The sequence below is a fragment of the Peromyscus eremicus genome, chromosome 16_21, assembly GCF_949786415.1.
Source record: "Peromyscus eremicus chromosome 16_21, PerEre_H2_v1, whole genome shotgun sequence".
In the NCBI taxonomy this organism is placed as follows: domain Eukaryota; kingdom Metazoa; phylum Chordata; class Mammalia; order Rodentia; family Cricetidae; genus Peromyscus; species Peromyscus eremicus.
Genome location: NC_081432.1, coordinates 64,809,729 through 64,824,592, shown reverse-complemented (window position 1 = coordinate 64,824,592; position 14,864 = coordinate 64,809,729). Strand labels below are relative to the sequence as shown.

The window sequence follows — 14,864 nt, the reverse complement described above, 5'->3', positions numbered from 1 at the left end:
AGGGTCTGACATACAAGTAACTGTCTATCTGTTGTTGTCCTCAGTGGCGTTTTTAAATTGGGACTGCTGAATTTAGGGGATGACACCAGTCACTTTCACAAAAGTTGGGCAGTGAGGATAACTGGTTAGGGTCCCTTCCACATAGGTTCCAGGGTGTAGGCAGGGATCTTCCTTATCCAAACTGCATCTCCTGGCTGAAAATGGTGAGTGGGTTCTGAGGTAGGGCATGGCAGGATTCCCTTCACATTCTGGTCAATGGTCTGGCAAACTTCCTTCAAAGCCTGTAAAGACTTGAGAAGTTCATGATTAGACATTTCTGCCTGGAGAATATCTTGGTGTTTGTGGGGGATGGGAGGTGGTCTCCTAAACATAATTCAAAAGGAGTAACCTCCCCCACTCCTGTAGTTAGGAAGTTAGGGGTACATCAGACCCTTAGCAGTGTGTGGTGGCCCCTGAAGGCTCATATATTTGAATGCCTGGTTACCAGGGATTGGCACTATTTGAAAAGATTAGGAGGTGTGGCATTGTTGGGGTAAATGTGTCACTGGGGGTGGGCATTGAGGTTTCAGGAGCCCATGCCAAGCAAAGAATCTCTCCCTTCTTGCCTCCTTCTGATCTGGATGTAGAACGTTGAGCTACTATATCTGCCTGTGTGCCACCATATTCTCTGCCATGAAGATAATTGACTTAAACCTCTGAAACCGTAAGCGAGCCACAGTTAAATGCTTTCTTTTATAAAAGCTGCCATGGTCATGGTCTGTCTTAACAGCAATAGAACACTAACACACATGGCGAAGGGGGAGAGGTTGGCCCAAATTTTTGCCTGTTTCCAGGACCAATTTGGTCAGAGTCGCCCTAAGAGTTCTATTCATGCTTTCTACCCAGCCTGAACTCTATGGCCCATACGCACAATATTATTTCCAGTTAATGTTTAATACCTTTTACAGATTTTGAGACACTTTGGCTGTGACGTTTGGGCCATTCTCAGACCCCAAAGCTAAGGGTAGTCCAAACCTAGGAATTATTTCCTGTAGAAGTTCTTAGTAGGTATTGGAGAAGTCTCTGTTCAGGTGGGGTATGCTTGTACCCATCCTTAGAAGGTGTCTATAAACACCAGCAAATATTTATGGCCCAAATCAGCAGATTTAAGTAAAGTTCAACTCTCCGTGTTTCCCAGGCCCATTTCCTGAGTCCAAATACCTTTTGGTCTTCTCCCTGCTGTGGAGTCATCTGAGCACAGGCAGCACATCTAAAAATGGTGTGTTCAATCAGACTTGCACAAGTTAGAACATGACACCTGGGTCTGAGGAGTTTGGCAGTTTTTTGTGACTTCTAGGTAGGTCGGTGGCTTGATAGAGATCCTTAGCCAGTCACCTTTCCACATTTGTGGGAAGGATGAGTCTGTTCCTGCTGCATCCACCATCCCTTGTATTCTGTTTAGACAGTTCTTGTTTGGCTCAGTCATTCTCACTCAAAGAGTTCATTCCTGGTTCTTCAATAAGCTGGGCTACCAAAACTCTAAAAAGTCATACTGATTATAGGGCTACTTCTGGGCAGCCGTGTTAGCAAATCCTCTCCCTCTGGGTTCTGGGGTATTCTTATTTTGGGTGTCCTTTACAGTGGACAATAGTGGCCCCTTAGGTAAACAGATAGCTTATAATAGTGCTAAGATTTATTTTCTATTTTTAATTTTTTTTTTTTTTTGCTGAGGTTAGCAATCCTCTTTCCTTTTATTGAGCCCCTTGGACATGGGTCATAGCAAAAACATATCAGTTGTCAGTATATATGGTCTTGTCTTTACCCCATTGGAGTGCTTGAGTCAAAGGTAAAAACTCAACTAATTGAAGTGAGGTCCCCTGTTTAAAGATTTTGCCAGATAGTCGTATCCTAGGTCACTGCTGCTCCTGCTCCATACTTGATCCTGTTTTGGAGGAAACTGTGTAACAAGAGCATCAGTAGTCTCTATATATCACTTTATTAAAGGGTTCTACAGGGAAAACGGAAGTGGCACCAGTGCCTCTTCGTCTCCCAGGGAAAGATGGAGAAAGCTCCAGAGGGTTGCTGAACCATGCACCAGGACACCTTCTATATCCAAGAGAGAGCTTGCAACCCCCTCCCCCTTCCCTTTTTAGAGGTTACTTAGGCAGGCAAGAAGCACTGCCTCTATCAGGGATATAGCCCAAGGTCAGGAGAGGAGCAAGTTCCCACTACAAAACTTCCATCTGCTGACAGTGCCTTGTCTGTTGTCCCTTGTGGTGTCACCAGTAGAAAGTCAGTCACCTCAAGAGAGTCATGTAGAGGACCTGTGAGTTTGTAGTCTGACAGGAGACTCAGAAGGTTATAAGCTGAGGTTTTGTGTAACAGAATGTGGGATTGATCCCAACTTGATTGTGTAGATAAGCAGAGGTTCCCTCTATATGGGCCTTATTGTTCCCAGAGCTGTCTTATGTTTCAGCCAGATTTGACCTTGCTCCTTGTTTATAAACAAGGTGGACAGGAGCAGCTGGCAATCTTTCCAAGTCTGTTTGTGTGTGTAGAAAAAGGACCTACAACTACTCTGAAAAGGGAGGGTTTGGGGTTTTACAGTTGTACAAGTCACTGGTAGAAAGGAAGTTTAAAAACTATGAAGGAGCTGGACTTCCCCCTCAGCCCAGTGTGACTGAGGCACAACTAGCTGCTTCGGCCTCCCTGTGCACACTCTGCTTAGACCACAGGAGGCCAGAATCCTCCCAGCCTCCACACAGGGAACAGGAATAGGACCCAGTGACCTAGAGTAAGAATCGGACAACTAATAAGCTGGAAGCAAGCTGTCTAGAAGGGAAGGTCAGCTTCCTCCATGTGCCTGAAAGAACAAGCAGAGGTTTGGGGTTCCTCTGGGTGACCTCCCCGAGCCAAAAGTATTATGGTCTCCTTAAAGAGGGCACAGGTCTTAATCCAGGATGGGAGTGTCTCACACCAGAGAAAGACATTGATTAATACAGGGAAACTTGTGGCTGCAATGCTGGAGAGCTGCTGATGTAATCATAGCAGTGGCAGCTATCAGCTGCCAGTGGTGCAGCCAGTTCCCCCAGGAAAGGGGGACACTGCACCATGGGCTGGCAGCCCGGTGTGTTCTGTGATGAGCCTTTACAAAGTCAAGTGCTGTCTCAGGGGCAGCGGGGACTGCAATCTTGGGATGCCTCGCTCCCCTTCCATTTTAGATTTGTTTCTCCAACCAATAGAACTGACAGAAACAGACAGAGTAACAAACAGAAACACAGTCATGCAGAGAGACAAATAGTGAAGGCAACCAGGGATTTCCACCACACATTGATCCACCTGAACAGACCGGGTGAGTCCAGTGATGTCTCACACAGAACGACATTGTAACTGTGGTTGTGCATAACCTCCCCTCTTGTGTCCTAACCAGATGGCGCCTCTTACAGACCAAACTTACCTCTGGAGGTGTCCAGACTAGGTGACTTTTGGTTTTGGGTGATGGAGTCAGGTGCTTCTGGAGTAATGAGCAGCAATTGGTTAAAAAGGACTTTCCCCAGGCCCTGGAATATCCATCGTCTGGGACTCCTCTGTAGCCAAAGCAGTCTGCACTACTCCTGGAGGTCCCACGACTACTAAGTTTTGGGATCCAGTCCTAGAGGCTCTCAGTGGGTCATCCAAAATGTTGTAGGGAACACACCAGGAAAGACCACTTAGACATAGCCTATAGCCGGTTGAAAGTCTTTATTCCAGTCGGCTGGGAGTGCACTGCCAAATGTTAGAGCAAGGGGTTTCTAAAGGCAAACCGCATCCTGTATCTCATTGGCAGCTACCCGTGGGTGTTTTGCACAAACAAGTAGTTTAACAGAAGCTAAGATAAGCAGTTAGCAGGAGAGGAAGGTTCTGGACAAGCAGGCAGTGTAACAGAAGCTCGGGCATCTTGACCTCCACTTTCTAGGATAATTTCAGTAATTTTCCACAGGGATTCTCCATCAAGGAGATTAAATATGAAATGGCCTCAGCAAAAATGCAAGATACAGCAGCCTCTGCCCTCCTGTGTTGCCCTGTCACAATAGCAAAGGTCTGTATTGTGTGAGGTGCCTGCCAAAACACTTAACAGCTCACAGTGAGGAACTAGCCTGTTCTTGGCACAGGAGTTTTTAATAACCCATATATTTCCGGGAACAACATTACCCACCCATGCAGAATACTTTCATTTAACATCTTTTTAAATAAAATGTTACTTTTGAATTAGTTTACAAATTAATGGGTTTCAATAAGGCTTTTTTGTTTTGTTTTGTTTTGCTTTTTTTTTTGTTTTTTTGAGACCGGGTTTCTCTGTGTAGTTTTGGTGCCTGTCCTGGATCTCGCTCTGTAGACCAGGCTGGCCTCAAACTCACAGAGATCCGCCTGGCTCTGCCTCCCGAGTGCTGGGATTAAAGGCGTGCGCCACCGCCGCCGCCGCCGCCGCCGCCGCCACCACCACCACCACCCAGCTTCAGTAAGGCTTTTAATACATCCTTAGTTCTAGTTAACCTGCCCTCTATCCCAACCCCTTCCCCTCAACCCATTTCCTTGCCTTTGTCTCCACTTAAACCTTTCCATTCTTCCACCTCAGTGTTCCCTCCTCCCTACTTCATTCTCCCATTCCTCATGCCCTATTTTCCTTTTAAAATGCTAGCTTCTTTGGTAAACCCTTTCCATGTAGTTAGTTGCTTTTGACCTGGATATTCAACTGAAATTTTTACTTTGTTGTTTCAATTAGATAATAGGTTTTATAGTGTACTCAACCAGCCTCCCTACTCTCTGCTCCTGCCTCCCCAACTCTGGTCAGGTACTCAATTTTACTATATTTTCTTTATAGCTCTTACAATCATCTTTTTATTGTATTATTAATGAATTTATATTCTTGAGTTTTCTTCCAGTCTCTCTAATTAATTGTGTTTTCTTCACAAAAGTACAACCTTGGAACTATTTGCTTAGTACATATTAGATACTCAGTAAATCTTCAGATAAATCAAGGTGTATGCCTTTAATCCTAGCACTCTGGAGGCAGAGGTAGGTGGATCTCTGAGTTTGAGGCCATCCTGGTCTACATAGTTAGTTCCAGGTTAGCTAGAGCTACAAAATGAGACCCTGTCTCCAAAAAAAAAAAGAAAAATCCACAAAACAAAACAAAATTAGATTTCACTCAAATCAGTGAATGAACAGTTCAGCTGTGATTCAAATAGTAAAGCTCAAGGCATTCATTTGACATACTTTGCAAATTCTAATACTGTTCTCAACACTGATAGTTCTCAAAACATCTAGTCTCCTGATCCACCCTAATTCTTCTTGTACTTACCTCTGAAGTTCAATTATTACCTAAAAACTGAAGATCTTACCATGCTCTACTTCTGCTTAAAACCATTCTTTTACTGCCTTGGTATTTATTTACCTGGACATACAGAACTGAATTCTTACCATGATACCTACTGTCTCAGTTAGTGTTCTGTTCCAACGAAGAGACATCATGACCACGGCAGCTCTTATAAAGGAAAACATTTCATTGGAGCTTGCTCACAGGTTCAGAAGTGCAGTTCTTTATCCCAGGCAGACATGATGCTGAAGAAATAGCTGAAATTTGTACAACTGGATCAGCAGGCAGCAGGAAAAGAGAGAGCCACTGGGCCTCTCCAGTGCCACACTACTTCAACAAAGCAACTCCTACTTGAACAAGGCCACACCTTCTAATAGTGCCACTTCCTGGTGACCAAACATTCAAATCTGTGAGCCTGTGGAGACTATTCAGTCTGATACATTCTACTCCCTGACCACCATAGGCTTGTGTCCGTATGATAATGCAAAAATGCATTCAGTCCAACTCCAAAAGTTCCCATATTTTTAACAGTTTCAATGCTGTTTAAAAGTTCAAAGTTCAGATTCTCTTCTGAGACTCAAGACAATCTCTGAATTGTAACCTCTATAAAATCAAAATCAAAAAGCATCTTGCACTCTTCCAACATATAACCTACAGTGGCACAGGATACCAATCCAGATGGGCAAAAAGGGAACATAGTGAGGAAATACTGAACCAAAGCAAGACAGAAAACCAACTGGGCAATCTCCAAATTGTGCCCCTCCATGTCTGATGTCAGATCCTTTCAGCTTTGTTGACTGCAACATACTTCTCTCTTTTGAGCTGTTAGCAGCTTTCCTTGGCAGGTGTCCTATGACTCTGACATCTCCAACATCTTAGAATCTCACTTTCACAAGGGACATCCTTGGCCTCAGCAGCTTTCCTCAGCTGCAGATGGAGATTCCACAACCCATTTTTGTATCTTTGTTTTTTTTTTTTTTTTTTTTTTTTTTTTTTTTTTGTATCTTTGACTCTAAAGCCAGAACCACGTGGCTGAAGCTGCCAAGTTCTTTTGCTTCCTAGGACTGTAATGTGCCCCCTTGTTCAAAAACATTTTCACCAGCTTTCTGCTTTCTGTAACACCAAGTGCTCACAGAACTTTAAAATCCTTGAAAATATATCACATGATCCAGGTATATGAATTCAAGCTTGAATTAGAAAATGCATTTAGTAATTAGGACCTACTTAAAATTTGTCCAGATATTTATCAATTTGTTACTTTGTATAAAATTATGAATAAATAACTAGTTTGATATCTTTCATGGTATGTATGAATGTTAAATTTGATCATTAGTTTGTCATAGGTTTAAAGATGCAATCATTTTATTTCTGGTTATTGTCAGGTTTAGCAAGGCATTTCTATTAATAATTATTAAGTATAAAAGAGTAAATACAAGTTAGCATGGGTTTAGAATTTTTGTAAACTCTTTTTTATTGTTGATGTTTTTTCTGAGACAGGGTAGCCCTGCTTGTCCTGGAACTGACTCTGTAGACCTTGCTGGCCTTGAACTCACAGAGTTCCACCTGCCTCTGCCTTCTCAGTTCTGGGATTAAAAGTGGGTGCCACCACCAACAGGCTTTTTGTAAACTGTTTTAAAACAGTGATTCTTTAGAAAGCACATTTTAAAATAATGTGTACTTTTCTGAATCTTTTTTTTTTTTGCAGTTTTGAAGATTTTTACAAATTTTTTAACCAAATATGAAGTTTTCAGTGAATTTCTTTCATCGTGATAGATGTTTTGTAACACTCACAATATTTTTGAAAACCTTTATCTTGGATTTTTTTTATCTGAATTTTGAAACTTCAGGTTAGAAATATTTTTATGTTGTACAATATTATTTTAAGGTGTGTTACTTTTGTTTATGTTGCATTTGTTTAACTCTGTGAAGCTGTGTTACTGTGCCTGTCTAAAACACCTGATTGATGGTCTAATAAAGAGCTGAATGGCCAATAGCAAGGCAGGAGAGAGACAGGGAGGGCTGGCAGGCAGAGAGGATATATAGAAGGAGAAAACTGGGAGGAGAGATCAAGGAGCTAGAGAAGGAGGAGGACTTCAGGGGCCAGCTACACTGCAAGCCATCGAGTAAGAGGAAGATTTAAAGAAGTAAGAGAACGGGAAAAGCCCAGAGGCTTAAAGGTAGACGTGATAAGTTAAGGAAAGCTGGCTACAAATAAGCCAAGCTAAGGCCAGATATTTATAACTAAGAATAAGCTTCTGTGTGTGTGAATTTATTTGGGAGCTAGGTGGCAGGCCCCCAAAAGAGAAAAAACAAAACAAAACGAAAAAAAAAACCACATTAAATGAGATTAGTTACCGTTGTTAATAAATGGCATTCATACCCTACAAATAGTTTCCTGTTGAATTTTTCAGAAATCAACAAAGGAGACATTAACTCCCTAAAGTGCCGCAGTTAATGGATGTCTTTGCATTTTAAGAGGTTTTGCACACCCAATATTAATATACTCTTAAGGGACAAAAAACTTTTCTTAAGACCAAAATGTTAGTCATCCAGAGTTTAACCAAAATCTTCACTCATATTTTCCTAAGATAGTAGTTATGGATGTTGACTGATACATCAGTCTTGACTACACAGTGAGACCCTTTCTTTATGTCTTAAAATGAAAAGTTGTATGATTATCTTTGGTCTTAATACTATTTTCCAAATCTAATGAAATAATTTCTAATACTGTTTGACAACATGTCTACTTCTTAGGCAGCTCTTTTCTAAGTCTGTTTTGTTTCTTTCTCTTTTGCCTACTAAGATTTTATAATTATCTACATTACAGCATTTCTAGGCAACAACTCTTTCTGGGGACAGTGGTTTTAAAGGCCAGATGGTTTGTAGGCCCTTACAGTATATAGTAGAAGCTTGCTGTTATCATCGCAAGTAGCCTGTAGTGTTGGCATAGCTCAATGCTAAGTTCCATTACTACTACTAAAATAGACCGTAACTTAATGTTCTTTGTTAATTATTAGTGAAATTAAATTTTTTTCTACAGTAAGACATAGTTACGTCCAGCATGGTAGAAGCTTATTATTTTGGAAAATTGCATGGATCATGGATGTTATCTAGGGAACATTTTAGAGTATGCATTTCTGTCAATCCCTCACCCAGAGAACCAGTCTGATACAATTCTGTTGGTCGGGATTCATTCTGTAGTCCTGTGTCATTTGTTCTGAGTTTGCACACAGTGCAGTTCACAGAAAGTGACTGTTTCCGGGTGACAGGCTTCTGACCCACCACCTCAGCAGGTACTTTCCACAACTATTCCATCCACATGAAAACCCAGCACCACATTTGCTACCCAGCACTCATACATTTTCTGAATTCTTTGTTTTCCTCTCCTTTTCTTAGTTTTAATTTTGTGAGCATGTTTGTGTGTGTATGGTGTATTTGTGTGCACATGGGTCTGTTCCTGTAAGCAAGAGATCAACACCATGTGGCCTCTTCTATTTTTTTCCTCTTTTATTTTCGAGACAATATCTCTTCACTGAACTTGGAGCTTGTTGTTTCTGCTGGACTGGCTGACTAAGAGTATCCTGGTAGGTCTGCCTCTATCCCCCTAAACTGGCGTTGCAGACATGATTGCCCATATTAGGCTTTTATATAAATGTTGGGATCTGAACTCAGATATTTATGCTTGTTTGAGTAATTACTGTACCCACTGAAACCATCTCCCTAGTCTCTCTTCTCTACTATTTAAAATATGTGATACTCAGGGTATCATGAAGATTTCACGAACCTTTACTAATATATCCTGATGGCGTATGGGACCTCTCTTCTCTGGTACAAGATGATCTGGCTTATGAGGTTGCCCAAGAAAATATTTTCTTTGAAAAAGGGTTTTCATTACATAAAATGATAATAATTTTAGCATAGAGAACCAAATTGGACCATTATTTGATCCCTATACTGTAGATAAATTACCAATAATAAAGTATAAACTCATTCAGGAATTTCTTTTATTTACGTAATGGTCAGTTCCCACATTTTTGCATAAATCATCAGTCTATGGAGGCTGATACTAGGTTTAATTTTAGAAATGATGTAGTACTTTTAGTGGCTACAATGTTAATAGATTAAAAATTGACTCTTTTTACAATTTGCCTTTAACTATTGTGTGTCAGCACATGGCTATTTTTTAATAGTTTGTAGTAATATACTTTCTGAGGATATTAAATTTAATAAAAACAATTACTTGTTGCTAGTATTTTTAAAAGATACAAATTTGCAGATCTCTACTAGACTCTTAGTTTTTTCCTCGTCTTGGTTTGCATCAAACCTCCACCCCATACTCTACTACAATCATCGATGCAGCAGCACTTCTCTCACAGGTCGGAGCCTGTCTTCACTGTAAAGTGTTTTCAGTATTCATACTTAGCATGATGTGATACTTTCAAATTCAGTGCTTTCAGATGTAAACTAAAGGCACATTTGAGTAACTACACTTATTTATAGTGTTTTTCTGGCTGTTTTTAACTTAACCTAGTTTAAAATTTCTGATTCTCTCTTCCTGAAGCAGACAGATGTTTGCGCATAAAAACCCCACAGAAATTTATTGTAAAACTTCACTTAGCATGATTTCAACAGTTAATGAATCAAACCAATAATGTCATTATCTCAACATGAGTATAGTTAAACCTAACAGACTATCTTGAGTCTACTCACCCCTATTGTGAAGTTTAAGTTATAGTACTATTGGCATAATAACTTAGATTCATATATGTTAGAAATTACTATTTGAAAATACTTCATTTAAGCAAACACAAATTAAAAGCATATTTTTTTCTTCAAATGCGCCAAACTAATTTTTAAAAAATTTCCCTTTATTAAAAATAGACTCTTTTCTCACATAATATATCTGGATTATGGTTCCCCTCCTTTTACTATTTCTAGTTTCTCCCTACCTCCCCTCCCATTCGGATCCATTTCCTTTCTGTCTCTCATTAGGGGGGAAAAAAAACAGACGTAGGAATAATGATAAAATATAACAAAATAAAATATAATGACATAAAACAACTATCACATTGGATTTGTTCAAGACAAACAAACAGAAGGAAAAGAATCCCAGGAGCAGACACACAAATCAGAGACCCACTCATTCACACACTCAGAAATGAACACACTAAACTAGAAGCCATAATATATATGCAAAGGATCTGGTGCAGACCTGTACAGGACCAGTGCGTACTTCCTCAGTCTCTGTGAATTCATATGATTTTTTGATCATGTTGATTTAGAGTGTTTTGTATTCTTAGTGTACTCCATCTCTTCTTTAGAGGCTCTTACACTTCTACCTTCTCTTCTGAGAGATTTCCTGATTCCTAAGGAGAGGGATTTGATGGAGACATCCCATTTAGGGCAGATTGTTCCAAGGTCTCTCACTCTCTGCCTAATGTCTGGCTGTGGGTCTTTGTATTTGTTCTGATCTGTTGCAGGAGGAAACTTCTCTGATGATGGCTGAGAAAGGCACTGATCTATGAGCTTAGCAAAATGTTACTAGAGTCATTTTATTTTTTTGTAGACCAGTAGTATTTGGTTTTACCATAGGTCCCTAGTTTTTGGTCACCTAAGCAGTGTTTTGTATGAGTTTCATCTCATGGAGTAGGCCTTAACTCAAATCAGATATTAGTTGGTTGCTTCCACAAGCTTTGTGCCACCATTATATCTTACAGGCAGGATTCCATTGTCAACCAAAGGGTTTCTGGCTGAGTTGTTGCTTATATTTCTCTTTTGGTATCCTATAGAGTATCTTCCTGTACCAAAAGTGCTAGAACATAGAGGTGAAAGCTCTGTGTAGGCACCAGCTCGACTTTGGCATGTTCAGTGAGTTGTGTAGCTGTTGTCTTCAGCAATGCAGCCTTGCTCTCAGTTTGTGGAGAACAACCCCATTGCCTTGGCTTGTTTGGAGTTTCCTGTGGCTCCTCTAAGCCAACAACTCAGTTCAGTGTAACCCAATCCCAGCACTGGACATTTCATTTGGTGACAAGAGATGGGCCAAACTGTTTTAATTTTGTTATGAACTCATTTTACAAAGTTGCTTACCAATTAATAAAAATACAATAGTATATATTTGCAGCCACAGGAATTGGTCAGTTGCACCTATATATATAAACTATTATATTTTGTAAATTATTATATATCATAACATTGAATGTGTATACTGTATAGTTGTGTGTAATTCATACACATACTTAAATTATATAAGCTGAATTAAAATACCCAGATTACTTTGTATACTGGGTTTTGAAATATCTTTAAAATGAGAATTGTATTCTAAAAATTGTCTATATTGTTAGTTAAATTACTTTTCAAGCAAGGAAATTTATTATCCTAAAATCACAATTCAGTGTTTGTCATATATGAACACTTTCTGTAAGTTTAATTGTGTGTGTGTGTGTGTGTGTGTGTGTATCTGTCTATCTGTCTGTCTATCTGTGTGAATGCAAATCTGTACATTCTTGTTTCACTTACTGCTACTTATCTGACAGCTTGTTTCTCAAATTAGAATAAGAACTGAAAACATCATATTAAACTCTCTTGCACCCTCTGTTGTTATTTTGGGAGAACACTACGTATAGGTTCCAAGATTTTTATTGTCATTACACTTATTTCCTTTCCTTTTAAAATTAGTACTTACTCTACTACATTTAAAGGCAAATTAGAATCAGCCTTATAGTACATTTGTTTGGAGTTTTCATTTGGTGTTTTCTTAGTCTGTAGCTGTGCTATTAGCATGTCCCAGTTTAAATGGAGGATGAGCTTTCTGTTGTCTGGTGATTTCTCCTCCAAATAAAAATTCCTACAGAACATAACATATTGCATGTACAATTTTCTAGAATTACAAACTCTGTCTTTTGTTTTGTTTTGTAAACCTTTCAAAAGTCAGGTCTCCTCCAATATAAGAATCTAAAACATGTATACTAAAATTAAGAATCTATAACTATAAGGAACAGATGTTTTCATAAACATTTGCTATAATTATTCAACTATAGGATTGAAAGAATAAAGCAGTTTTTCCCACTTCAAAACTTCATTGCCTTTTCCTCATATAACAAACTCTGAAATCTTTTCACAAATATCGCTAGTGAAACAGTTCAACCCTGTATTTGATATGTTTTTGAGAAGGAAAAACTGCTTTTTGTTTCCCTATTACATTCTTTTGAATCTTGAAAATTATAGTTAATAGGGCATTTTCAAGGGTGACAATTACAAACTATAGAAAACCTTTGCCACATTTTATGATAAAACATGGTTATTAAAAAAAAAAAAAAAACAGACATGGTATTGTAAGCTTTTTAACCTAGCAGAGGAGGAAACCTCATCTACATAGCCAGTACCAGGCCAGCCAGAGCTCTATAGAGAGACACTTAGAATTGGGACCCATCCCTGGTGCATGAGCAGGCTTTTTGGAGCCTACTGCCTATGGCAGGATACTTTACACAGCCTTGGTGCAGGGAGGAGGGGCTTGTACCTGCCTCAGCTGAATGTTACAGGCTCTGCTGGTGGGAATGGGGCTTGGGTTACTGGGGAAGGCTGGAGGGCGGGAGGGAGGAGGAGAGGGGAATCTGTGGTTGGTATGTAAAATGAATAGAAAAATCTCTTAAGAATAATAGTAATAATAATAATAATAATAATAATAATAATAATAAAAAGAAAACAAAACAAACAAAAGCCCCACAACTTTTTGAATGAGTTTCTTTATATTTTATCTTAAAAATACAGCTTAAATGAACAAGAATTCTGTAGGTAATATTTTGTATATTTAAATAATCATAATCAGCTGGGCAGTGGTGGCGCACACCTTTAATGCTTAAGTGCTTAACACCTAGCACTCGGGAGGCAGAGGCAGGCAGGTCCCTGTGAGTTCAAGGCCAGCCTGGGCTACAGAGTGAGTTCCAGGAAAGGCACAAAGCTACACAGAGAAACCCTGTCTTGAAAAAAAAAAAAAAAACCATAATCTTTATTTTTAAGGAGAAAGAAGACTCTGATTTTCAATGTATCTTATACTTGTTCTGTACTGATTTTAGAATGCCATACAAGAAGTGTCTGCATACTATTGAAGAGCATGTGTTACAGAAAACTTCTGTTTAATGAACTGAGATACTGTTTCTTCTATTTTTTCAATTTATGTAGATACTATTAATTTATAACAGAAATGAAATGTTCTTTGTGTGTAGTCAAATCCATGTATTCAAAGAATTAGCGTACACACAGCTATGGTATTCTTAAACGTTTAAGTTTTGAGTATTTTTAAAATAGTGTCTCCGTTTTTGAATGCTGAAATCTATTTTAAGTATTAAGCAGAGAACAAAAACAGCCAAGTGATCAGAAACACCCTGGAAGGATACTTTGAAAAAAGAATCACATTAAAAGGCTCAGCATGACAACTGAGTCTATTTCTGAACATTTGAAAGTGCTGGTCATACTTGCAAAGTTTTAGGTAGAGTTAATATTTCCATGTGACACAGCACAAGGCTGTCATACAAATTACATTCCAGTTTTCAGTAGCCATTTAATGAGTGGCATAATTATGGAATCAAAGTACCTACTGTTATATACAATAATTTAAATTGCCAGGCAGTGGTGGCACACACCTTTAATCCCAGCACTTGGGAGGCCGAGCCAGGCAGATCTTTGTGAGTTCGAGGCCAGCCTGGGCTACAGAGTGAGTTCCAGGAAAGGCGCAAAGCTACACACAGAAACCCTGTCTCAGGGAAAAAAAAAAAAAAAAATTAAGTTAAATTAATCTCTCTTTTTTTTTTTTTTTTTTGGTTTTTCGAGACAGGATTTCTCTGTGTAGCTTTGCGCCTTTCCTGGAACTCACTTGGTAGCCCAGGCCAGCCTCAAATTTAGAGATCCGCCTGGCTCTGCCTCCCGAGTGCTGGGATTAAAGGCATGCGCCACCACCGCCCGACTAATTAATCTAATTTTTAAACTGAATTCTTTACAATTACTATTTGATGTGACCAAGTCTACTGTGATAGTCTCTAGTAAAACCTAAAATATTTCATTATAAATCAAAATTACAAGTCATAATTGAAAAAATGATTAAATTTTTAAGCTTTTAAATGTAAAATGATGTTGAAAGTTACATTGTAGGGATTAGAAATGCAAAATTTAAGTACATACTGTTCATAATTTGTTTTGAGGAAGAAATGATATATTTAATAGTGTACTGCTTCATAAAAACTATATTTTAAAATATATATTTAATGAAATAAACTCTCAAATTTCTAACTAGAAGAATTTTTTATCCTGGGGTATTGCTAAGCTTTTAAAATACTTTTAAAATTTTGTTTTCTTGTACATTATCTATGCCCATACATATTGATTCATTCTAAATTTGATTTCACCAATATTCTTGTTTTTTAAGTGAAAAAAAAATTACAGAAAACGTGTTTATTGCTATGAAGAGATACCATGACCATGGCAACTCTTAGAAAACATTTAACTGGGGCTTGCTTAAGGTTTCAGAGGTTCTATC

At 38.8% G+C, this 14,864-nt stretch overlaps 1 protein-coding gene across 4 annotated transcripts in view; it reads left to right on the top strand.

Annotated features, from left to right (window-relative positions):
* The window catches only part of Tbc1d5 (TBC1 domain family member 5), a 454,960-nt gene that overhangs the window by 222,403 nt on the left and 217,693 nt on the right, over positions 1-14,864 (top strand). The window lies entirely within an intron of this gene.